This window comes from Ambystoma mexicanum, chromosome 3q (assembly GCF_040938575.1).
Source record: "Ambystoma mexicanum isolate Mex_15411 chromosome 3q, UKY_AmexF1_1, whole genome shotgun sequence".
Lineage (NCBI taxonomy): Eukaryota > Metazoa > Chordata > Amphibia > Caudata > Ambystomatidae > Ambystoma > Ambystoma mexicanum.
This window is the reverse complement of record NC_090926.1, coordinates 1,140,058,624-1,140,079,967: the sequence shown is the minus strand read 5'-3', so window position 1 is coordinate 1,140,079,967 and position 21,344 is coordinate 1,140,058,624. Positions and strand designations below refer to the sequence as shown.

Sequence of the window (21,344 nt, the reverse complement as noted above, 5' to 3'; positions counted from 1 at the left end):
TGGCCTGCCGAAATTGGCTCCCAGGAGGCCTCTGCAACTCGATTTGCATAGAGACAGCCCCTGCCCAGGCATGCTTCCAAACAGGACACTGTTAACAGTTTCAATTTAGAGCTGGCAGAAGCCAGTGTAACCTAGTGAAGGTGAGGCTCTGCTGCCTGGCCGCTTGCTAGGTTTATTAGCACAGATCTGTCCCTGGCACTTAGTCCGAGCTTGGCACGGAGGGGATATGGCATTTAAGGAACTTGGGCCAGACCATAGAGATTCTGACTTTTGAATGCATTTTCAAGGGTCATGGGAGGGCCAAAAGAGAACGGTGCAGAGCGGCATAAAGTAAGGGGCGGAGGAGACAGTGTGTGTGGCTAAAGTGTTAAGTTTATAGTAGAAACACGTTTGCTCAGGAGTAGTCGTGGCCGAGTGGTTAAGGCGATGGACTAGAAATCCATTGGGGTTTCCCCGCGCAGGTTCAAATCCTGCCGACTACGGCGCAGCGCCCGCTTTTATTATTTACTCTTTTCTGGTTTGGAAAACAATTTTAAAATAGCAGTATAATACAATTACTAAAGGAGGCTGTGGCGCACTTGAGCTATTCAAGCAAGATCCTAGGAGTAAAAGCGGCTTCATCCTTTTGAACAACGCAGAGAAACTGGTACGTTTTGACAGTTTTTGTTTTGCAATTTCAAACGTATATGTACATTTAAAAGAAACTTGTGAGGAGAAAGAACGGTGCATGATGAGAGAAAAGGGTGGAAAGTACAGGACAAGATCTAGAGGCAAGGCGGTAGAGACTAAGCACTCTTCTGTGTAAGCGCAGCACGATCTTTCGAGTGAGAGTTTTACTCTCATGGGTAGTCGTGGCCGAGTGGTTAAGGCGATGGACTTGAAATCCATTGGGGTTTCCCCGCGCAGGTTCGAACCCTGCCGACTATGTCTCGGTTTGAACTGAGCTGCAATTTTGCAATTTGCTCGGAAATGTCCCCAAAACAAGATGTAAACATGCATGTTGATTATAGGATGGACGATAAAGCAGACATTGGGAAGACTCCCATCCAGGACTCTCTGACTGTTAGGGGTGGGGGCCACGATTATATTTCCACCCTGACACTAGTTGCCGCTAGAGCCATCGACGCCTGGCATCGCCTCCGTCTGTAAGAAGCCCATCCTGCGCTTTTCCTTGCCTGCATCTTTACAGCAGATATTGGGAGGGGTCCATGTGGATACAGAGGATGGAGCAACTGGCACGCAAGCTATCTGCCGAGCCTTTTTTGTGCTGGTTCTCGTGTCACTTCTAGACCTTCCTTGGCAGATGCATTCAGGAGAGGCCCCCTACCTGCGACACAGTGAAAGTACAGTCTTTTGCTGCCCTGTGCAAGCCAGGGGACTGAAGGAACAGCTTTCTGCCACAACAGCAGAGAGCAGAGGAAGGGCGCCCAGGAGAACCGTCAGAGGGTGGTGAGGCCACTGTCCTCTCGGCCCCGATCGGCCAAGACCTCTCTATATGGGCAGAAGGGACCCATTCTGCGGTCCTCTGAGACTTAGGGCCACATGCCCAGAAGGCCCACCACCCAAATCTTTGCCATATGGCTTAGACTAACTACCGGACCACTTGTGCGGCCATTTATTCCTCTGGAGCCTGTCAAAATGGCCTGCCGAAATTGGCTCCCAGGAGGCCTCTGCAACTCGATTTGCATAGAGACAGCCCCTGCCCAGGCATGCTTCCAAACAGGAGACTGTTAACAGTTTCAATTTGGAGCTGGCCGAAGCCAGTGCAACCTAGTGAAGGTGAGGCTCTGCTGCCTGGCCTCTTGCTAGGTTTATTAGCACAGATCTGTCCCTGGCACTTAGTCCGAGCTTGGCACGGAGGGGATATGGCATTTAAGGAACTTGGGCCAGACCATAGAGATTCTGACTTTTGAATGCATTTTCAAGGGTCATGGGAGGGCCAAAAGAGAACGGTGCAGAGCGGCATAAAGTAAGGGGCGGAGGAGACAGTGTGTGTGGCTAAAGTGTTAAGTTTATAGTAGAAACACGTTTTCTCAGGAGTAGTCGTGGCCGAGTGGTTAAGGCGATGGACTAGAAATCCATTGGGGTTTCCCCGCGCAGGTTCAAATCCTGCCGACTACGGTGCAGCGCCCGCCTTTATTGTTTACTCTTTTCTGGTTTGGAAAACAATCTTAAAATAGCAGTATAATACAATTACTAAAGGAGGCTGCGGCGCACTTGAGCTATTCAAGCAAGATCCTAGGAGTAAAAGCGGCTTCATCCTTTTGAACAACGCAGAGAAACTGGTACGTTTTGACAGTTTTCGTTTTGCAATTTCAAACGTATAGGTACATTTAAAAGAAACTTGTGAGGAGAAAGAATGGTGCATGATGAGAGAAAAGGGTGGAAAGTACAGGACAAGATCTAGAGGCAAGGCGGTAGAGACTAAGGACTCTATTTTGTAAGCACAGCACGATCTTTCGAGTGAGAGTTTTACTCTCATGGGTAGTCGTGGCCGAGTGGTTAAGGGGATGGACTCGAAATCCATTGGGGTCTCCCCGCGCAGGTTCGAACCCTGCCGACTACGTCTCGGTTTGAACTGAGCTGCAATTTTGCAATTTGCTCGGAAATGTCCCCAAAACAAGATGTAAACATGCATGTTGATTATAGGATGGACGATAAAGCAGACATTGGGAAGACTCCCATCCAGGACTCTCTGACTGTTAGGGGTGGGGGCCACGATTATATTTCCACCCTGACACTAGTTGCCGCTAGAGCCATCGACGCCTGGCATCGCCTCCGTCTGTAAGAAGCCCATCCTGCGCTTTTCCTTGCCTGCATCTTTACAGCAGATATTGGGAGGGGTCCATGTGGATACAGAGGATGGAGCAACTGGCACGCAAGCTATCTGCCGAGCCTTTTTTGTGTGTCAGCACAAGGGTTCTCGTGTCACTTCTAGACCTTCCTTGGCAGATGCATTCAGGAGAGGCCCCCTACCTGCGACCCAGTGAAAGTACAGTCTTTTGCTGCCCTGTGCAAGCCAGGGGACTGAAGGCACAGCTTTCTGCCACAACAGCAGAGAGCAGAGGAAGGGCGCCCAGGAGGACCGTCAGAGGGCGGTGAGGCCCCTGTCCTCTCGGCCCCGATCGGCCAAGACCTCTCTATTTGGGCAGAAGGGACCCATTCTGCGGTCCTCTGAGGCTTAGGGCCACATGCCCAGAAGGCCCACCACCCAAATCATTGCCATATGGCTTAGACTAACTACCGGACCACTCGTGCGGCCATTTATTCCTCTGGAGCCTGTCAAAATGGCTTGCCGAAATTGGCTCCCAGGAGGCTTCTGCAACTCGATTTGCATAGAGACAGCCCCTGCCCAGGCATGCTTCCAAACAGGACACTGTTAACAGTTTCAATTTGGAGCTGGCAGAAGCCAGTGCAACCTAGTGAAGGTGGGGCTCTGCTGCCTGGCCGCTTGCTAGGTTTATTAGCACAGATCTGTCCCTGGCACTTAGTCCGAGCTTGGCAGGGAGGGGATATGGCATTTAGGGAACTTGGGCCAGACCATAGAGATTCTGACTTTTGAATGCATTTTCAAGGGTCATGGGAGGGCCAAAAGAGAACGGTGCAGAGCGGCATAAAGTAAGGGGCGGAGGAGACATTGTGTGTGGCTAAACTGTTCAGTTTATAGTAGAAACAGGTTTGCTCAGGAGTAGTCGTGGCCGAGTGGTTAAGGCGATGGACTAGAAATCCATTGGGGTTTCCCCGCGCAGGTTCAAATCCTGCCGACTACGATGCAGCGCCCGCTTTTATTGTTTACTTTTTTCTGGTGTGGAAAACAATCTTAAAATAGCAGTATAATACAATTACTAAAGGAGGCTGCGGCGCACTTGAGCTATTCAAGCAAGATCCTAGGAGTAAAAGCGGCTTCATCCTTTAGGCCAACGCAGAGAAACTGGTACGTTTTGACGGGTTTCGTTTTGCAAATTCAAACATATATGTACATTTAAAAGAAACTTGTGAGGAGAAAGAACGGTGCATGATGAGAGAAAAGGGTGGAAAGTACAGGACAAGATCTAGAGGCAAGGCGGTAGAGACTAAGGACTCTATTGTGTAAGCACAGCACGATCTTTCGAGTGAGAGTTTTACTCTTATGGGTAGTCGTGGCCGAGTGGTTAAGGCGATGGACTCGAAATCCATTGGGGTCTCCCCGCGCAGGTTCGAACCCTGCCGACTACGTCTCGGTTTGACCTGAGCTGCAATTTTGCAATTTGCTCGGAAATGTCCCCAAAACAAGATGTAAACATGCATGTTGATTATAGGATGGACGATAAAGCAGACATTGGGAAGACTCCCATCCAGGACTCTCTGACTGTTAGGGGTGGGGGCCACGATTATATTTCCACCCTGACACTAGTTGCCGCTAGAGCCATCGACGCCTGGCATCGCCTCCGTCTGTAAGAAGCCCATCCTGCGCTTTTCCTTGCCTGCATCTTTACAGCATATATTTGGAGGGGTCCATGTGGATACAGAGGATGGAGCAACTGGCACGCAAGCTATCTGCCGAGCCTTTTTTGTGTGTCAGCACAAGGGTTCTCGTGTCACGTCTAGACCTTCCTTGGCAGATGCATTCAGGAGAGGCCCCCTACCTGCGACCCAGTGAAAGTACAGTCTTTTGCTGCCCTGTGCAAGCCAGGGGACTGAAGGCACAGCTTTCTGCCACAACAGCAGAGAGCAGAGGAAGGGCGCCCAGGAGGACCGTCAGAGGGTGGTGAGGCCCCTGTCCTCTCGGCCCGATCGGCCAAGACCTCTCTATTTGGGCAGAAGGGACCCATTCTGCGGTCCTCTGAGGCTTAGGGCCACATGCCCAGAAGGCCCACCACCCAAATCTTTGCCATATGGCTTAGACTAACTACCGGACCACTCGTGCGGCCATTTATTCCTCTGGAGCCTGTCAAAATGGCTTGCCGAAATTGGCTCCCAGGAGGCCTCTGCAACTCGATTTGCATAGAGACAGCCCCTGCCCAGGCATGCTTCCAAACAGGACACTGTTAACAGTTTCAATTTAGAGCTGGCAGAAGCCAGTGCAACCTAGTGAAGGTGAGGCTCTGCTGCCTGGCCGCTTGCTAGGTTTATTAGCACAGATCTGTCCCTGGCACTTAGTCCGAGCTTGGCAGGGAGGGGATATGGCATTTAGGGAACTTGGGCCAGACCATAGAGATTCTGACTTTTGAATGCATTTTCAAGGGTCATGGGAGGGCCAAAAGAGAACGGTGCAGAGCGGCATAAAGTAAGGGGCGGAGGAGACAGTGTGTGTGGCTAAAGTGTTAAGTTTATAGTAGAAACAGGTTTGCTCAGGAGTAGTCGTGGCCGAGTGGTTAAGGCGATGGACTAGAAATCCATTGGGGTTTCCCTGGGCAGGTTCAAATCCTCTCAACTACGGCGCAGCGCCCGCTTTTATTATTTACTCTTTTCTGGTTTGGAAAACAATTTTAAAATAGCAGTATAATACAATGACTAAAGGAGGCTGTGGCGCACTTGAGCTATTCAAGCAAGATCCTAGGAGTAAAAGCGGCTTCATCCTTTTGAACAACGCAGAGAAACTGGTACGTTTTGACAGTTTTCGTTTTGCAATTTCAAACGTATATGTACATTTAAAAGAAACTTGTGAGGAGAAAGAACGGTGCATGATGAGAGAAAAGGGTGGAAAGTACAGGACAAGATCTAGAGGCAAGGCGGTAGAGACTAAGGACTCTATTGTGTAAGCACAGCACGATCTTTCGAGTGAGAGTTTTACTCTCATGGGTAGTCGTGGCCGAGTGGTTAAGGCGATGGACTCGAAATCCGTTGGGGTCTCCCCGCGCAGGTTCGAACCCTGCCGACTACGTCTCGGTTTGAACTGAGCTGCAATTTTGCAATTTGCTTGGAAATGTCCCCAAAACAAGATGTAAACATGCATGTTGATTATAGGATGGACGATAAAGCAGACATTGGGAAGACTCCCATCCAGGACTCTCTGACTGTTAGGGGTGGGGGCCACGATTATATTTCCACCCTGACACTAGTTGCCGCTAGAGCCATCGACGCCTGGCATCGCCTCCGTCTGTAAGAAGCCCATCCTGCGCTTTTCCTTGCCTGCATCTTTACAGCAGATATTGGGAGGGGTCCATGTGGATACAGAGGATGGAGCAACTGGCACGCAAGCTATCTGCCAAGCCTTTTTTGTGTGTCAGCACAAGGGTTCTCGTGTCACTTCTAGACCTTCCTTGGCAGATGCATTCAGGAGAGGCCCCCTACCTGCGACCCAGTGAAAGTACAGTCTTTTGCTGCCCTGTGCAAGCCAGGGGACTGAAGGCACAGCTTTCTGCCACAACAGCAGAGAGCAGAGGAAGGGCGCCCAGGAGGACCGTCAGAGGGTGGTGAGGCCCCTGTCCTCTCGGCCCCGATCGGCCAAGACCTCTCTATTTGGGCAGAAGGGACCCATTCTGCGGTCCTCTGAGGCTTAGGGCCACATGCCCAGAAGGCCCACCACCCAAATCTTTGCCATATGGCTTAGACTAACTACCGGACCACTCGTGCGGCCATTTATTCCTCTGGAGCCTGTCAAAATGGCTTGCCGAAATTGGCTCCCAGGAGGCCTCTGCAACTCGATTTGCATAGAGACAGCCCCTGCCCAGGCATGCTTCCAAACAGGACACTGTTAACAGTTTCAATTTGGAGCTGGCAGAAGCCAGTGCAACCTAGTGAAGGTGAGGCTCTGCTGCCTGGCCGCTTGCTAGGTTTATTAGCACAGATCTGTCCCTGGCACTTAGTCCGAGCTTGGCAGGGAGTGGATATGGCATTTAGGGAACTTGGGCCAGACCATAGAGATTCTGACTTTTGAATGCATTTTCAAGGGTCATGGGAGGGCCAAAAGGGAACGGTGCAGAGCGGCATAAAGTAAGGGGCGGAGGAGACATTGTGTGTGGCTAAAGTGTTAAGTTTATAGTAGAAACAGGTTTGCTCAGGAGTAGTCGTGGCCGAGTGGTTAAGGCGATGGACTAGAAATCCATTGGGGTTTCCCCGCGCAGGTTCAAATCCTGCCGACTACGGTGCAGAGCCCGCTTTTATTGTTTACTCTTTTCTGGTGTGGAAAACAATCTTAAAATAGCAGTATAATACAATTACTAAAGGAGGCTGCGGCGCACTTGAGCTATTCAAGCAAGATCCTAGGAGTAAAAGCGGCTTCATCCTTTAGGCCAACGCAGAGAAACTGGTACGTTTTGACGGGTTTCGTTTTGCAATTTCAAACATATATGTACATTTAAAAGAAACTTGTGAGGAGAAAGAACGGTGCATGATGAGAGAGAAGGGTGGAAAGTACAGGACAAGATCTAGAGGCAAGGCGGTAGAGACTAAGGACTCTTCTGTGTAAGCACAGCACAATCTTTCGAGTGAGAGTTTCACTCTCATAGGTAGTCGTGGCCGAGTGGTTAAGGCGATGGACTTGAAATCCATTGGGGTTTCCCCACGCAGGTTCGAACTCTGCCGACTATATCTTGGTTTGAACTGAGCTGCAATTTTGCAATTTGCTCGGAAATGTCCCCAAAACAAGATGTAAACATGCATGTTGATTATAGGATGGACGATAAAGCAGACATTGGGAAGACTCCCATCCAGGACTCTCTGACTGTTAGGGGTGGGGGCCACGATTATATTTCCACCCTGACACTAGTTGCCGCTAGAGCCATCGACGCCTGGCATCGCCTCCGTCTGTAAGAAGCCCATCCTGCGCTTTTCCTTGCCTGCATCTTTACAGCAGATATTGGGAGGGGTCCATGTGGATACAGAGGATGGAGCAACTGGCACGCAAGCTATCTGCCGAGCCTTTTTTGTGCTGGTTCTCGTGTCACTTCTAGACCTTCCTTGGCAGATGCATTCAGGAGAGGCCCCCTACCTGCGACACAGTGAAAGTACAGTCTTTTGCTGCCCTGTGCAAGCCAGGGGACTGAAGGAACAGCTTTCTGCCACAACAGCAGAGAGCAGAGGAAGGGCGCCCAGGAGAACCGTCAGAGGGTGGTGAGGCCCCTGTCCTCTCGGCCCCGATCGGCCAAGACCTCTCTATATGGGCAGAAGGGACCCATTCTGCGGTCCTCTGAGATTTAGGGCCACATGCCCAGAAGGCCCACCACCCAAATCTTTGCCATATGGCTTAGACTAACTACCAGACCACTTGTGCGGCCATTTATTCCTCTGGAGCCTGTCAAAATGGCCTGCCGAAATTGGCTCCCAGGAGGCCTCTGCAACTCGATTTGCATAGAGACAGCCCCTGCCCAGGCATGCTTCCAAACAGGAGACTGTTAACAGTTTCAATTTGGAGCTGGCCGAAGCCAGTGCAACCTAGTGAAGGTGAGGCTCTGCTGCCTGGCCGCTTGCTAGGTTTATTAGCACAGATCTGTCCCTGGCACTTAGTCCGAGCTTGGCACGGAGGGGATATGGCATTTAAGGAACTTGGGCCAGACCATAGAGATTCTGACTTTTGAATGCATTTTCAAGGGTCATGGGAGGGCCAAAAGAGAACGGTGCAGAGCGGCATAAAGTAAGGGGCGGAGGAGACAGTGTGTGTGGCTAAAGTGTTAAGTTTATAGTAGAAACACGTTTGCTCAGGAGTAGTCGTGGCCGAGTGGTTAAGGCGATGGACTAGAAATCCATTGGGGTTTCCCCGCGCAGGTTCAAATCCTGCCGACTACGGCGCAGCACCCGCTTTTATTATTTACTCTTTTCTGGTTTGGAAAACAATTTTAAAATAGCAGTATAATACAATTACTAAAGGAGGCTGTGGCGCACTTGAGCTATTCAAGCAAGATCCTAGGAGTAAAAGCGGCTTCATCCTTTTGAACAACGCAGAGAAACTGGTACGTTTTGACAGTTTTTGTTTTGCAATTTCAAACGTATATGTACATTTAAAAGAAACTTGTGAGGAGAAAGAACGGTGCATGATGAGAGAAAAGGGTGGAAAGTACAGGACAAGATCTAGAGGCAAGGCGGTAGAGACTAAGCACTCTTCTGTGTAAGCGCAGCACGATCTTTCGAGTGAGAGTTTTACTCTCATGGGTAGTCGTGGCCGAGTGGTTAAGGCGATGGACTTGAAATCCATTGGGGTTTCCCCGCGCAGGTTCGAACCCTGCCGACTATGTCTCGGTTTGAACTGAGCTGCAATTTTGCAATTTGCTCGGAAATGTCCCCAAAACAAGATGTAAACATGCATGTTGATTATAGGATGGACGATAAAGCAGACATTGGGAAGACTCCCATCCAGGACTCTCTGACTGTTAGGGGTGGGGGCCACGATTATATTTCCACCCTGACACTAGTTGCCGCTAGAGCCATCGACGCCTGGCATCGCCTCCGTCTGTAAGAAGCCCATCCTGCGCTTTTCCTTGCCTGCATCTTTACAGCAGATATTGGGAGGGGTCCATGTGGATACAGAGGATGGAGCAACTGGCACGCAAGCTATCTGCCGAGCCTTTTTTGTGCTGGTTCTCGTGTCACTTCTAGACCTTCCTTGGCAGATGCATTCAGGAGAGGCCCCCTACCTGCGACACAGTGAAAGTACAGTCTTTTGCTGCCCTGTGCAAGCCAGGGGACTGAAGGAACAGCTTTCTGCCACAACAGCAGAGAGCAGAGGAAGGGCGCCCAGGAGAACCGTCAGAGGGTGGTGAGGCCACTGTCCTCTCGGCCCCGATCGGCCAAGACCTCTCTATATGGGCAGAAGGGACCCATTCTGCGGTCCTCTGAGACTTAGGGCCACATGCCCAGAAGGCCCACCACCCAAATCTTTGCCATATGGCTTAGACTAACTACCGGACCACTTGTGCGGCCATTTATTCCTCTGGAGCCTGTCAAAATGGCCTGCCGAAATTGGCTCCCAGGAGGCCTCTGCAACTCGATTTGCATAGAGACAGCCCCTGCCCAGGCATGCTTCCAAACAGGAGACTGTTAACAGTTTCAATTTGGAGCTGGCCGAAGCCAGTGCAACCTAGTGAAGGTGAGGCTCTGCTGCCTGGCCTCTTGCTAGGTTTATTAGCACAGATCTGTCCCTGGCACTTAGTCCGAGCTTGGCACGGAGGGGATATGGCATTTAAGGAACTTGGGCCAGACCATAGAGATTCTGACTTTTGAATGCATTTTCAAGGGTCATGGGAGGGCCAAAAGAGAACGGTGCAGAGCGGCATAAAGTAAGGGGCGGAGGAGACAGTGTGTGTGGCTAAAGTGTTAAGTTTATAGTAGAAACACGTTTGCTCAGGAGTAGTCGTGGCCGAGTGGTTAAGGCGATGGACTAGAAATCCATTGGGGTTTCCCCGCGCAGGTTCAAATCCTGCCCACTACGGTGCAGCGCCCGCCTTTATTGTTTACTCTTTTCTGGTTTGGAAAACAATCTTAAAATAGCAGTATAATACAATTACTAAAGGAGGCTGCGGCGCACTTGAGCTATTCAAGCAAGATCCTAGGAGTAAAAGCGGCTTCATCCTTTTGAACAACGCAGAGAAACTGGTACGTTTTGACAGTTTTCGTTTTGCAATTTCAAACGTATAGGTACATTTAAAAGAAACTTGTGAGGAGAAAGAATGGTGCATGATGAGAGAAAAGGGTGGAAAGTACAGGACAAGATCTAGAGGCAAGGCGGTAGAGACTAAGGACTCTATTGTGTAAGCACAGCACGATCTTTCGAGTGAGAGTTTTACTCTCATGGGTAGTCGTGGCCGAGTGGTTAAGGCGATGGACGCGAAATCCATTGGGGTCTCCCCGCGCAGGTTCGAACCCTGCCGACTACGTCTCGGTTTGAACTGAGCTGCAATTTTGCAATTTGCTCGGAAATGTCCCCAAAACAAGATGTAAACATGCATGTTGATTATAGGATGGACGATAAAGCAGACATTGGGAAGACTCCCATCCAGGACTCTCTGACTGTTAGGGGTGGGGGCCACGATTATATTTCCACCCTGACACTAGTTGCCGCTAGAGCCATCGACGCCTGGCATCGCCTCCGTCTGTAAGAAGCCCATCCTGCGCTTTTCCTTGCCTGCATCTTTACAGCAGATATTGGGAGGGGTCCATGTGGATACAGAGGATGGAGCAACTGGCACGCAAGCTATCTGCCGAGCCTTTTTTGTGTGTCAGCACAAGGGTTCTCGTGTCACTTCTAGACCTTCCTTGGCAGATGCATTCAGGAGAGGCCCCCTACCTGCGACCCAGTGAAAGTACAGTCTTTTGCTGCCCTGTGCAAGCCAGGGGACTGAAGGCACAGCTTTCTGCCACAACAGCAGAGAGCAGAGGAAGGGCGCCCAGGAGGACCGTCAGAGGGCGGTGAGGCCCCTGTCCTCTCGGCCCCGATCGGCCAAGACCTCTCTATTTGGGCAGAAGGGACCCATTCTGCGGTCCTCTGAGGCTTAGGGCCACATGCCCAGAAGGCCCACCACCCAAATCATTGCCATATGGCTTAGACTAACTACCGGACCACTCGTGCGGCCATTTATTCCTCTGGAGCCTGTCAAAATGGCTTGCCGAAATTGGCTCCCAGGAGGCTTCTGCAACTCGATTTGCATAGAGACAGCCCCTGCCCAGGCATGCTTCCAAACAGGACACTGTTAACAGTTTCAATTTGGAGCTGGCAGAAGCCAGTGCAACCTAGTGAAGGTGGGGCTCTGCTGCCTGGCCGCTTGCTAGGTTTATTAGCACAGATCTGTCCCTGGCACTTAGTCCGAGCTTGGCAGGGAGGGGATATGGCATTTAGGGAACTTGGGCCAGACCATAGAGATTCTGACTTTTGAATGCATTTTCAAGGGTCATGGGAGGGCCAAAAGAGAACGGTGCAGAGCGGCATAAAGTAAGGGGCGGAGGAGACATTGTGTGTGGCTAAACTGTTCAGTTTATAGTAGAAACAGGTTTGCTCAGGAGTAGTCGTGGCCGAGTGGTTAAGGCGATGGACTAGAAATCCATTGGGGTTTCCCCGCGCAGGTTCAAATCCTGCCGACTACGATGCAGCGCCCGCTTTTATTGTTTACTTTTTTCTGGTGTGGAAAACAATCTTAAAATAGCAGTATAATACAATTACTAAAGGAGGCTGCGGCGCACTTGAGCTATTCAAGCAAGATCCTAGGAGTAAAAGCGGCTTCATCCTTTAGGCCAACGCAGAGAAACTGGTACGTTTTGACGGGTTTCGTTTTGCAAATTCAAACATATATGTACATTTAAAAGAAACTTGTGAGGAGAAAGAACGGTGCATGATGAGAGAAAAGGGTGGAAAGTACAGGACAAGATCTAGAGGCAAGGCGGTAGAGACTAAGGACTCTATTGTGTAAGCACAGCACGATCTTTCGAGTGAGAGTTTTACTCTCATGGGTAGTCGTGGCCGAGTGGTTAAGGCGATGGACTCGAAATCCATTGGGGTCTCCCCGCGCAGGTTCAAACCCTGCCGACTACGTCTCGGTTTGACCTGAGCTGCAATTTTGCAATTTGCTCGGAAATGTCCCCAAAACAAGATGTAAACATGCATGTTGATTATAGGATGGACGATAAAGCAGACATTGGGAAGACTCCCATCCAGGACTCTCTGACTGTTAGGGGTGGGGGCCACGATTATATTTCCACCCTGACACTAGTTGCCGCTAGAGCCATCGACGCCTGGCATCGCCTCCGTCTGTAAGAAGCCCATCCTGCGCTTTTCCTTGCCTGCATCTTTACAGCAGATATTGGGAGGGGTCCATGTGGATACAGAGGATGGAGCAACTGGCACACAAGCTATCTGCCGAGCCTTTTTTGTGTGTCAGCACAAGGGTTCTCGTGTCACGTCTAGACCTTCCTTGGCAGATGCATTCAGGAGAGGCCCCCTACCTGCGACCCAGTGAAAGTACAGTCTTTTGCTGCCCTGTGCAAGCCAGGGGACTGAAGGCACAGCTTTCTGCCACAACAGCAGAGAGCAGAGGAAGGGCGCCCAGGAGGACCGTCAGAGGGTGGTGAGGCCCCTGTCCTCTCGGCCCGATCGGCCAAGACCTCTCTATTTGGGCAGAAGGGACCCATTCTGCGCTGCGGTCCTCTGAGGCTTAGGGCCAAATGCCCAGAAGGCCCACCACCCAAATCTTTGCCATATGGCTTAGACTAACTACCGGACCACTCGTGCGGCCATTTATTCCTCTGGAGCCTGTCAAAATGGCTTGCCGAAATTGGCTCCCAGGAGGCCTCTGCAACTCGATTTGCATAGAGACAGCCCCTGCCCAGGCATGCTTCCAAACAGGACACTGTTAACAGTTTCAATTTAGAGCTGGCAGAAGCCAGTGCAACCTAGTGAAGGTGAGGCTCTGCTGCGTGGCCGCTTGCTAGGTTTATTAGCACAGATCTGTCCCTGGCACTTAGTCCGAGCTTGGCAGGGAGGGGATATGGCATTTAGGGAACTTGGGCCAGACCATAGAGATTCTGACTTTTGAATGCATTTTCAAGGGTCATGGGAGGGCCAAAAGAGAACGGTGCAGAGCGGCATAAAGTAAGGGGCGGAGGAGACAGTGTGTGTGGCTAAAGTGTTAAGTTTATAGTAGAAACAGGTTTGCTCAGGAGTAGTCGTGGCCGAGTGGTTAAGGCGATGGACTAGAAATCCATTGGGGTTTCCCCGGGCAGGTTCAAATCCTCTCAACTACGGCGCAGCGCCCGCTTTTATTATTTACTCTTTTCTGGTTTGGAAAACAATTTTAAAATAGCAGTATAATACAATGACTAAAGGAGGCTGTGGCGCACTTGAGCTATTCAAGCAAGATCCTAGGAGTAAAAGCGGCTTCATCCTTTTGAACAACGCAGAGAAACTGGTACGTTTTGACAGTTTTCGTTTTGCAATTTCAAACGTATATGTACATTTAAAAGAAACTTGTGAGGAGAAAGAACGGTGCATGATGAGAGAAAAGGGTGGAAAGTACAGGACAAGATCTAGAGGCAAGGCGGTAGAGACTAAGGACTCTATTGTGTAAGCACAGCACGATCTTTCGAGTGAGAGTTTTACTCTCATGGGTAGTCGTGGCCGAGTGGTTAAGGCGATGGACTCGAAATCCGTTGGGGTCTCCCCGCGCAGGTTCGAACCCTGCCGACTACGTCTCGGTTTGAACTGAGCTGCAATTTTGCAATTTGCTTGGAAATGTCCCCAAAACAAGATGTAAACATGCATGTTGATTATAGGATGGACGATAAAGCAGACATTGGGAAGACTCCCATCCAGGACTCTCTGACTGTTAGGGGTGGGGGCCACGATTATATTTCCACCCTGACACTAGTTGCCGCTAGAGCCATCGACGCCTGGCATCGCCTCCGTCTGTAAGAAGCCCATCCTGCGCTTTTCCTTGCCTGCATCTTTACAGCAGATATTGGGAGGGGTCCATGTGGATACAGAGGATGGAGCAACTGGCACGCAAGCTATCTGCCAAGCCTTTTTTGTGTGTCAGCACAAGGGTTCTCGTGTCACTTCTAGACCTTCCTTGGCAGATGCATTCAGGAGAGGCCCCCTACCTGCGACCCAGTGAAAGTACAGTCTTTTGCTGCCCTGTGCAAGCCAGGGGACTGAAGGCACAGCTTTCTGCCACAACAGCAGAGAGCAGAGGAAGGGCGCCCAGGAGGACCGTCAGAGGGTGGTGAGGCCCCTGTCCTCTCGGCCCCGATCGGCCAAGACCTCTCTATTTGGGCAGAAGGGACCCATTCTGCGGTCCTCTGAGGCTTAGGGCCACATGCCCAGAAGGCCCACCACCCAAATCTTTGCCATATGGCTTAGACTAACTACCGGACCACTCGTGCGGCCATTTATTCCTCTGGAGCCTGTCAAAATGGCTTGCCGAAATTGGCTCCCAGGAGGCCTCTGCAACTCGATTTGCATAGAGACAGCCCCTGCCCAGGCATGCTTCCAAACAGGACACTGTTAACAGTTTCAATTTGGAGCTGGCAGAAGCCAGTGCAACCTAGTGAAGGTGAGGCTCTGCTGCCTGGCCGCTTGCTAGGTTTATTAGCACAGATCTGTCCCTGGCACTTAGTCCGAGCTTGGCAGGGAGTGGATATGGCATTTAGGCAACTTGGGCCAGACCATAGAGATTCTGACTTTTGAATGCATTTTCAAGGGTCATGGGAGGGCCAAAAGGGAACGGTGCAGAGCGGCATAAAGTAAGGGGCGGAGGAGACATTGTGTGTGGCTAAAGTGTTAAGTTTATAGTAGAAACAGGTTTGCTCAGGAGTAGTCGTGGCCGAGTGGTTAAGGCGATGGACTAGAAATCCATTGGGGTTTCCCCGCGCAGGTTCAAATCCTGCCGACTACGGTGCAGAGCCCGCTTTTATTGTTTACTCTTTTCTGGTGTGGAAAACAATCTTAAAATAGCAGTATAATACAATTACTAAAGGAGGCTGCGGCGCACTTGAGCTATTCAAGCAAGATCCTAGGAGTAAAAGCGGCTTCATCCTTTAGGCCAACGCAGAGAAACTGGTACGTTTTGACGGGTTTCGTTTTGCAATTTCAAACATATATGTACATTTAAAAGAAACTTGTGAGGAGAAAGAACGGTGCATGATGAGAGAGAAGGGTGGAAAGTACAGGACAAGATCTAGAGGCAAGGCGGTAGAGACTAAGGACTCTTCTGTGTAAGCACAGCACAATCTTTCGAGTGAGAGTTTCACTCTCATAGGTAGTCGTGGCCGAGTGGTTAAGGCGATGGACTTGAAATCCATTGGGGTTTCCCAACGCAGGTTCGAACTCTGCCGACTATATCTTGGTTTGAACTGAGCTGCAATTTTGCAATTTGCTCGGAAATGTCCCCAAAACAAGATGTAAACATGCATGTTGATTATAGGATGGACGATAAAGCAGACATTGGGAAGACTCCCATCCAGGACTCTCTGACTGTTAGGGGTGGGGGCCACGATTATATTTCCACCCTGACACTAGTTGCCGCTAGAGCCATCAACGCCTGGCATCGCCTCCGTCTGTAAGAAGCCCATCCTGCGCTTTTCCTTGCTTGCATCTTTACAGCAGATATTGGGAGGGGTCCATGTGGGTACAGAGGATGGAGCAACTGGCACGCAAGCTATCTGCCGAGCCTTTTTTGTGCTGGTTCTCGTGTCACTTCTAGACCTTCCTTGGCAGATGCATTCAGGAGAGGCCCCCTACCTGCGACACAGTGAAAGTACAGTCTTTTGCTGCCCTGTGCAAGCCAGGGGACTGAAGGAACAGCTTTCTGCCACAACAGCAGAGAGCAGAGGAAGGGCGCCCAGGAGAACCGTCAGAGGGTGGTGAGGCCACTGTCCTCTCGGCCCCGATCGGCCAAGACCTCTCTATATGGGCAGAAGGGACCCATTCTGCGGTCCTCTGAGACTTAGGGCCACATGCCCAGAAGGCCCACCACCCAAATCTTTGCCATATGGCTTAGACTAACTACCGGACCACTTGTGCGGCCATTTATTCCTCTGGAGCCTGTCAAAATGGCCTGCCGAAATTGGCTCCCAGGAGGCCTCTGCAACTCGATTTGCATAGAGACAGCCCCTGCCCAGGCATGGTTCCAAACAGGAGACTGTTAACAGTTTCAATTTGGAGCTGGCCGAAGCCAGTGCAACCTAGTGAAGGTGAGGCTCTGCTGCCTGGCCGCTTGCTAGGTTTATTAGCACAGATCTGTCCCTGGCACTTAGTCCGAGCTTGGCACGGAGGGGATATGGCATTTAAGGAACTTGGGCCAGACCATAGAGATTCTGACTTTTGAATGCATTTTCAAGGGTCATGGGAGGGCCAAAAGAGAACGGTGCAGAGCGGCATAAAGTAAGGGGCGGAGGAGACAGTGTGTGTGGCTAAAGTGTTAAGTTTATAGTAGAAACAGGTTTGCTCAGGAGTAGTCGTGGCCGAGTGGTTAAGGCGATGGACTAGAAATCCATTGGGGTTTCCCCGCGCAGGTTCAAATCCTCTCGACTACGGCGCAGCGCCCGCTTTTATTATTTACTCTTTTCTGGTTTGGAAAACAATTTTAAAATAGCAGTATAATACAATTACTAAAGGAGGCTGTGGCGCACTTGAGCTATTCAAGCAAGATCCTAGGAGTAAAAGCGGCTTCATCCTTTTGAACAACGCAGAGAAACTGGTACGTTTTGACAGTTTTGGTTTTGCAATTTCAAACGTATATGTACATTTAAAAGAAACTTGTGAGGAGAAAGAACGGTGCATGATGAGAGAAAAGGGTGGAAAGTACAGGACAAGATCTAGAGGCAAGGCGGTAGAGACTAAGGACTCTATTGTGTAAGCACAGCACGATCTTTCGAGTGAGAGTTTTGCTCTCATGAGTAGTCGTGGCCGAGTGGTTAAGGCGATGGACTCGAAATCCATTGGGGTCTCCCCGCGCAGGTTCGAACCCTGCCGACTACGTCTCGGTTTGAACTGAGCTGCAATTTTGCAATTTGCTCGGAAATGTCCCCAAAACAAGATGTAAACAAGCATGTTGATTATAGGATGGACGATAAAGCAGACATTGGGAAGACTCCCATCCAGGACTCTCTGACTGTTAGGGGTGGGGGCCACGATTATATTTCCACCCTGACACTAGTTGCCGCTAGAGCCATCGACGCCTGGCATCGCCTCCGTCTGTAAGAAGCCCATCCTGCGCTTTTACTTGCCTGCATCTTTACAGCAGATATTGGGAGGGGTCCATGTGGATACAGAGGATGGAGCAACTGGCACGCAAGCTATCTGCCGAGCCTTTTTTGTGCTGGTTCTCGTGTCACTTCTAGACCTTCCTTGGCAGATGCATTCAGGAGAGGCCCCCTACCTGCGACACAGTGAAAGTACAGTCTTTTGCTGCCCTGTGCAAGCCAGGGGACTGAAGGAACAGCTTTCTGCCACAACAGCAGAGAGCAGAGGAAGGGCGCCCAGGAGAACCGTCAGAGGGTGGTGAGGCCACTGTCCTCTCGGCCCCGATCGGCCAAGACCTCTCTATATGGGCAGAAGGGACCCATTCTGCGGTCCTCTGAGACTTAGGGCCACATGCCCAGAAGGCCCACCACCCAAATCTTTGCCATATGGCTTAGACTAACTACCGGACCACTTGTGCGGCCATTTATTCCTCTGGAGCCTGTCAAAATGGCCTGCCGAAATTGGCTCCCAGGAGGCCTCTGCAACTCGATTTGCATAGAGACAGCCCCTGCCCAGGCATGCTTCCAAACAGGAGACTGTTAACAGTTTCAATTTGGAGCTGGCCGAAGCCAGTGCAACCTAGTGAAGGTGAGGCTCTGCTGCCTGGCCGCTTGCTAGGTTTATTAGCACAGATCTGTCCCTGGCACTTAGTCCGAGCTTGGCACGGAGGGGATATGGCATTTAAGGAACTTGGGCCAGACCATAGAGATTCTGACTTTTGAATGCATTTTCAAGGGTCATGGGAGGGCCAAAAGAGAACGGTGCAGAGCGGCATAAAGTAAGGGGCGGAGGAGACAGTGTGTGTGGCTAAAGTGTTAAGTTTATAGTAGAAACACGTTTGCTCAGGAGTAGTCGTGGCCGAGTGGTTAAGGCGATGGACTAGAAATCCATTGGGGTTTCCCCGCGCAGGTTCAAATCCTGCCGACTACGGCGCAGTGCCCGCTTTTATTATTTACTCTTTTCTGGTTTGGAAAACAATTTTAAAATAGCAGTATAATACAATTACTAAAGGAGGCTGTGGCGCACTTGAGCTATTCAAGCAAGATCCTAGGAGTAAAAGCAGCTTCATCCTTTTGAACAACGCAGAGAAACTGGTACGTTTTGACAGTTTTCGTTTTGCAATTTCAAACGTATATGTACATTTAAAAGAAACTTGTGAGGAGAAAGAACGGTGCATGATGAGAGAAAAGGGTGGAAAGTACAGGACAAGATCTAGAGGCAAGGCGGTAGAGACTAAGGACTCTATTGTGTAAGCACAGCACGATCTTTCGAGTGAGAGTTTTACTCTCATGGGTAGTCGTGGCCGAGTGGTTAAGGCGATGGACTCGAAATCCATTGGGGTCTCCCCGCGCAGGTTCAAACCCTGCCGACTACGTCTCGGTTTGAACTGAGCTGCAATTTTGCAATTTGCTCGGAAATGTCCCCAAAACAAGATGTAAACATGCATGTTGATTATAGGATGGACGATAAAGCAGACATTGGGAAGACTCCCATCCAGGACTCTCTGACTGTTAGGGGTGGGGGCCACGATTATATTTCCACCCTGACACTAGTTGCCGCTAGAGCCATCGACGCCTGGCATCGCCTCCGTCTGTAAGAAGCCCATCCTGCGCTTTTCCTTGCCTGCATCTTTACAGCAGATATTGGGAGGGGTCCATGTGGATACAGAGGATGGAGCAACTGGCACGCAAGCTACCTGCCGAGCCTTTTTTGTGTGTCAGCACAAGGGTTCTCGTGTCACGTCTAGACCTTCCTTGGCAGATGCATTCAGGAGAGGCCCCCTACCTGCGACCCAGTGAAAGTACAGTCTTTTGCTGCCCTGTGCAAGCCAGGGGACTGAAGGCACAGCTTTCTGCCACAACAGCAGAGAGCAGAGGAAGGGCGCCCAGGAGGACCGTCAGAGGGTGGTGAGGCCCCTGTCCTCTCGGCCCGATCGGCCAAGACCTCTCTATTTGGGCAGAAGGGACCCATTCTGCGGTCCTCTGAGGCTTAGGGCCACATGCCCAGAAGGCCCACCACCCAAATCTTTGCCATATGGCTTAGACTAACTACCGGACCACTCGTGCGGCCATTTATTCCTCTGGAGCCTGTCAAAATGGCTTGCCGAAATTGGCTCCCAGGAGGCCTCTGCAACTCGATTTGCATAGAGACAGCCCCTGCCCAGGCATTCTTCCAAACAGGACACTGTTAACAGTTTCAATTTAGAGCTGGCAGAAGCCAGTGCAACCTAGTGAAGGTGAGGCTCTGCTGCCTGGCCGCTTGCTAGGTTTATTAGCACAGATCTGTCCCTGGCACTTAGTCCGAGCTTGGCAGGGAGGGGATATGGCATTTAGGGAACTTGGGCCAGACCATAGAGATTCTGACTTTTGAATGCATTTTCAAGGGTCATGGTAGGGCCAAAAGAGAACGGTGCAGAGCGGCATAAAGTAAGGGGCGGAGGAGACAGTGTGTGTGGCTAAAGTGTTAAGTTTATAGTAGAAACAGGTTTGCTCAGGAGTAGTCGTGGCCGAGTGGTTAAGGCGATGGACTAGAAATCCATTGGGGTTTCCCCGGGCAGGTTCAAATCCTCTCAACTACGGCGCAGCGCCCGCTTTTATTATTTACTCTTTTCTGGTTTGGAAAACAATTTTAAAATAGCAGTATAATACAATGACTAAAGGAGGCTGTGGCGCACTTGAGCTATTCAAGCAAGATCCTAGGAGTAAAAGCGGCTTCATCCTTTTGAACAACGCAGAGAAACTGGTACGTTTTGACAGTTTTCGTTTTGCAATTTCAAACGTATATGTACATTTAAAAGAAACTTGTGAGGAGAAAGAACGGTGCATGATGAGAGAAAAGGGTGGAAAGTACAGGACAAGATCTAGAGGCAAGGCGGTAGAGACTAAGGACTCTATTGTGTAAGCACAGCACGATCTTTCGAGTGAGAGTTTTACTCTCATGGGTAGTCGTGGCCGAGTGGTTAAGGCGATGGACTCGAAATCCGTTGGGGTCTCCCTGCGCAGGTTCGAACCCTGCCGACTACGTCTCGGTTTGAACTGAGCTGCAATTTTGCAATTTGCTTGGAAATGTCCCCAAAACAAGATGTAAACATGCATGTTGATTATAGGATGGACGATAAAGCAGACATTGGGAAGACTCCCATCCAGGACTCTCTGACTGTTAGGGGTGGGGGCCACGATTATATTTCCACCCTGACACTAGTTGCCGCTAGAGCCATCGACGCCTGGCATCGCCTCCGTCTGTAAGAAGCCCATCCTGCGCTTTTCCTTGCCTGCATCTTTACAGCAGATATTGGGAGGGGTCCATGTGGATACAGAGGATGGAGCAACTGGCACGCAAGCTATCTGCCAAGCCTTTTTTGTGTGTCAGCACAAGGGTTCTCGTGTCACTTCTAGACCTTCCTTGGCAGATGCATTCAGGAGAGGCCCCCTACCTGCGACCCAGTGAAAGTACAGTCTTTTGCTGCCCTGTGCAAGCCAGGGGACTGAAGGCACAGCTTTCTGCCACAACAGCAGAGAGCAGAGGAAGGGCGCCCAGGAGGACCGTCAGAGGGTGGTGAGGCCCCTGTCCTCTCGGCCCCGATCGGCCAAGACCTCTCTATTTGGGCAGAAGGGACCCATTCTGCGGTCCTCTGAGGCTTAGGGCCACATGCCCAGAAGGCCCACCACCCAAATCTTTGCCATATGGCTTAGACTAACTA

At 50.6% G+C, this 21,344-nt stretch overlaps 21 non-coding genes across 21 annotated transcripts; all 21 read left to right on the top strand.

The window, feature by feature from the left end:
• Window positions 1-400: 400 nt before the first annotated feature.
• Window positions 401-482, top strand: TRNAS-AGA (transfer RNA serine (anticodon AGA)). Its single transcript has one exon. It is a non-coding gene; the product is annotated as a tRNA-Ser (tRNA).
• Window positions 483-845: 363 nt separating this feature from the next.
• On the top strand, window positions 846-927 carry TRNAS-UGA (transfer RNA serine (anticodon UGA)). The gene has a single exon. It is a non-coding gene; the product is annotated as a tRNA-Ser (tRNA).
• Window positions 928-2,039: 1,112 nt separating this feature from the next.
• On the top strand, window positions 2,040-2,121 carry TRNAS-AGA (transfer RNA serine (anticodon AGA)). The gene has a single exon. It is a non-coding gene; the product is annotated as a tRNA-Ser (tRNA).
• Window positions 2,122-2,484: 363 nt separating this feature from the next.
• TRNAS-CGA (transfer RNA serine (anticodon CGA)) lies at window positions 2,485-2,566 on the top strand. Its single transcript has one exon. It is a non-coding gene; the product is annotated as a tRNA-Ser (tRNA).
• Window positions 2,567-3,688: 1,122 nt separating this feature from the next.
• On the top strand, window positions 3,689-3,770 carry TRNAS-AGA (transfer RNA serine (anticodon AGA)). The gene has a single exon. It is a non-coding gene; the product is annotated as a tRNA-Ser (tRNA).
• Window positions 3,771-4,133: 363 nt separating this feature from the next.
• Window positions 4,134-4,215, top strand: TRNAS-CGA (transfer RNA serine (anticodon CGA)). The gene has a single exon. It is a non-coding gene; the product is annotated as a tRNA-Ser (tRNA).
• Window positions 4,216-5,781: 1,566 nt separating this feature from the next.
• Window positions 5,782-5,863, top strand: TRNAS-CGA (transfer RNA serine (anticodon CGA)). Its single transcript has one exon. It is a non-coding gene; the product is annotated as a tRNA-Ser (tRNA).
• Window positions 5,864-6,985: 1,122 nt separating this feature from the next.
• On the top strand, window positions 6,986-7,067 carry TRNAS-AGA (transfer RNA serine (anticodon AGA)). The gene has a single exon. It is a non-coding gene; the product is annotated as a tRNA-Ser (tRNA).
• Window positions 7,068-7,430: 363 nt separating this feature from the next.
• On the top strand, window positions 7,431-7,512 carry TRNAS-UGA (transfer RNA serine (anticodon UGA)). Its single transcript has one exon. It is a non-coding gene; the product is annotated as a tRNA-Ser (tRNA).
• Window positions 7,513-8,624: 1,112 nt separating this feature from the next.
• On the top strand, window positions 8,625-8,706 carry TRNAS-AGA (transfer RNA serine (anticodon AGA)). The gene has a single exon. It is a non-coding gene; the product is annotated as a tRNA-Ser (tRNA).
• A 363-nt stretch (window positions 8,707-9,069) lies between these two features.
• Window positions 9,070-9,151, top strand: TRNAS-UGA (transfer RNA serine (anticodon UGA)). The gene has a single exon. It is a non-coding gene; the product is annotated as a tRNA-Ser (tRNA).
• A 1,557-nt stretch (window positions 9,152-10,708) lies between these two features.
• On the top strand, window positions 10,709-10,790 carry TRNAS-CGA (transfer RNA serine (anticodon CGA)). The gene has a single exon. It is a non-coding gene; the product is annotated as a tRNA-Ser (tRNA).
• Window positions 10,791-11,912: 1,122 nt separating this feature from the next.
• On the top strand, window positions 11,913-11,994 carry TRNAS-AGA (transfer RNA serine (anticodon AGA)). Its single transcript has one exon. It is a non-coding gene; the product is annotated as a tRNA-Ser (tRNA).
• Window positions 11,995-12,357: 363 nt separating this feature from the next.
• On the top strand, window positions 12,358-12,439 carry TRNAS-CGA (transfer RNA serine (anticodon CGA)). Its single transcript has one exon. It is a non-coding gene; the product is annotated as a tRNA-Ser (tRNA).
• A 1,571-nt stretch (window positions 12,440-14,010) lies between these two features.
• TRNAS-CGA (transfer RNA serine (anticodon CGA)) lies at window positions 14,011-14,092 on the top strand. The gene has a single exon. It is a non-coding gene; the product is annotated as a tRNA-Ser (tRNA).
• Window positions 14,093-15,214: 1,122 nt separating this feature from the next.
• Window positions 15,215-15,296, top strand: TRNAS-AGA (transfer RNA serine (anticodon AGA)). The gene has a single exon. It is a non-coding gene; the product is annotated as a tRNA-Ser (tRNA).
• A 363-nt stretch (window positions 15,297-15,659) lies between these two features.
• Window positions 15,660-15,741, top strand: TRNAS-UGA (transfer RNA serine (anticodon UGA)). The gene has a single exon. It is a non-coding gene; the product is annotated as a tRNA-Ser (tRNA).
• Window positions 15,742-17,298: 1,557 nt separating this feature from the next.
• TRNAS-CGA (transfer RNA serine (anticodon CGA)) lies at window positions 17,299-17,380 on the top strand. Its single transcript has one exon. It is a non-coding gene; the product is annotated as a tRNA-Ser (tRNA).
• Window positions 17,381-18,492: 1,112 nt separating this feature from the next.
• Window positions 18,493-18,574, top strand: TRNAS-AGA (transfer RNA serine (anticodon AGA)). The gene has a single exon. It is a non-coding gene; the product is annotated as a tRNA-Ser (tRNA).
• Window positions 18,575-18,937: 363 nt separating this feature from the next.
• On the top strand, window positions 18,938-19,019 carry TRNAS-CGA (transfer RNA serine (anticodon CGA)). The gene has a single exon. It is a non-coding gene; the product is annotated as a tRNA-Ser (tRNA).
• Window positions 19,020-20,585: 1,566 nt separating this feature from the next.
• Window positions 20,586-20,667, top strand: TRNAS-CGA (transfer RNA serine (anticodon CGA)). Its single transcript has one exon. It is a non-coding gene; the product is annotated as a tRNA-Ser (tRNA).
• The last annotated feature ends 677 nt before the right edge of the window (window positions 20,668-21,344 follow it).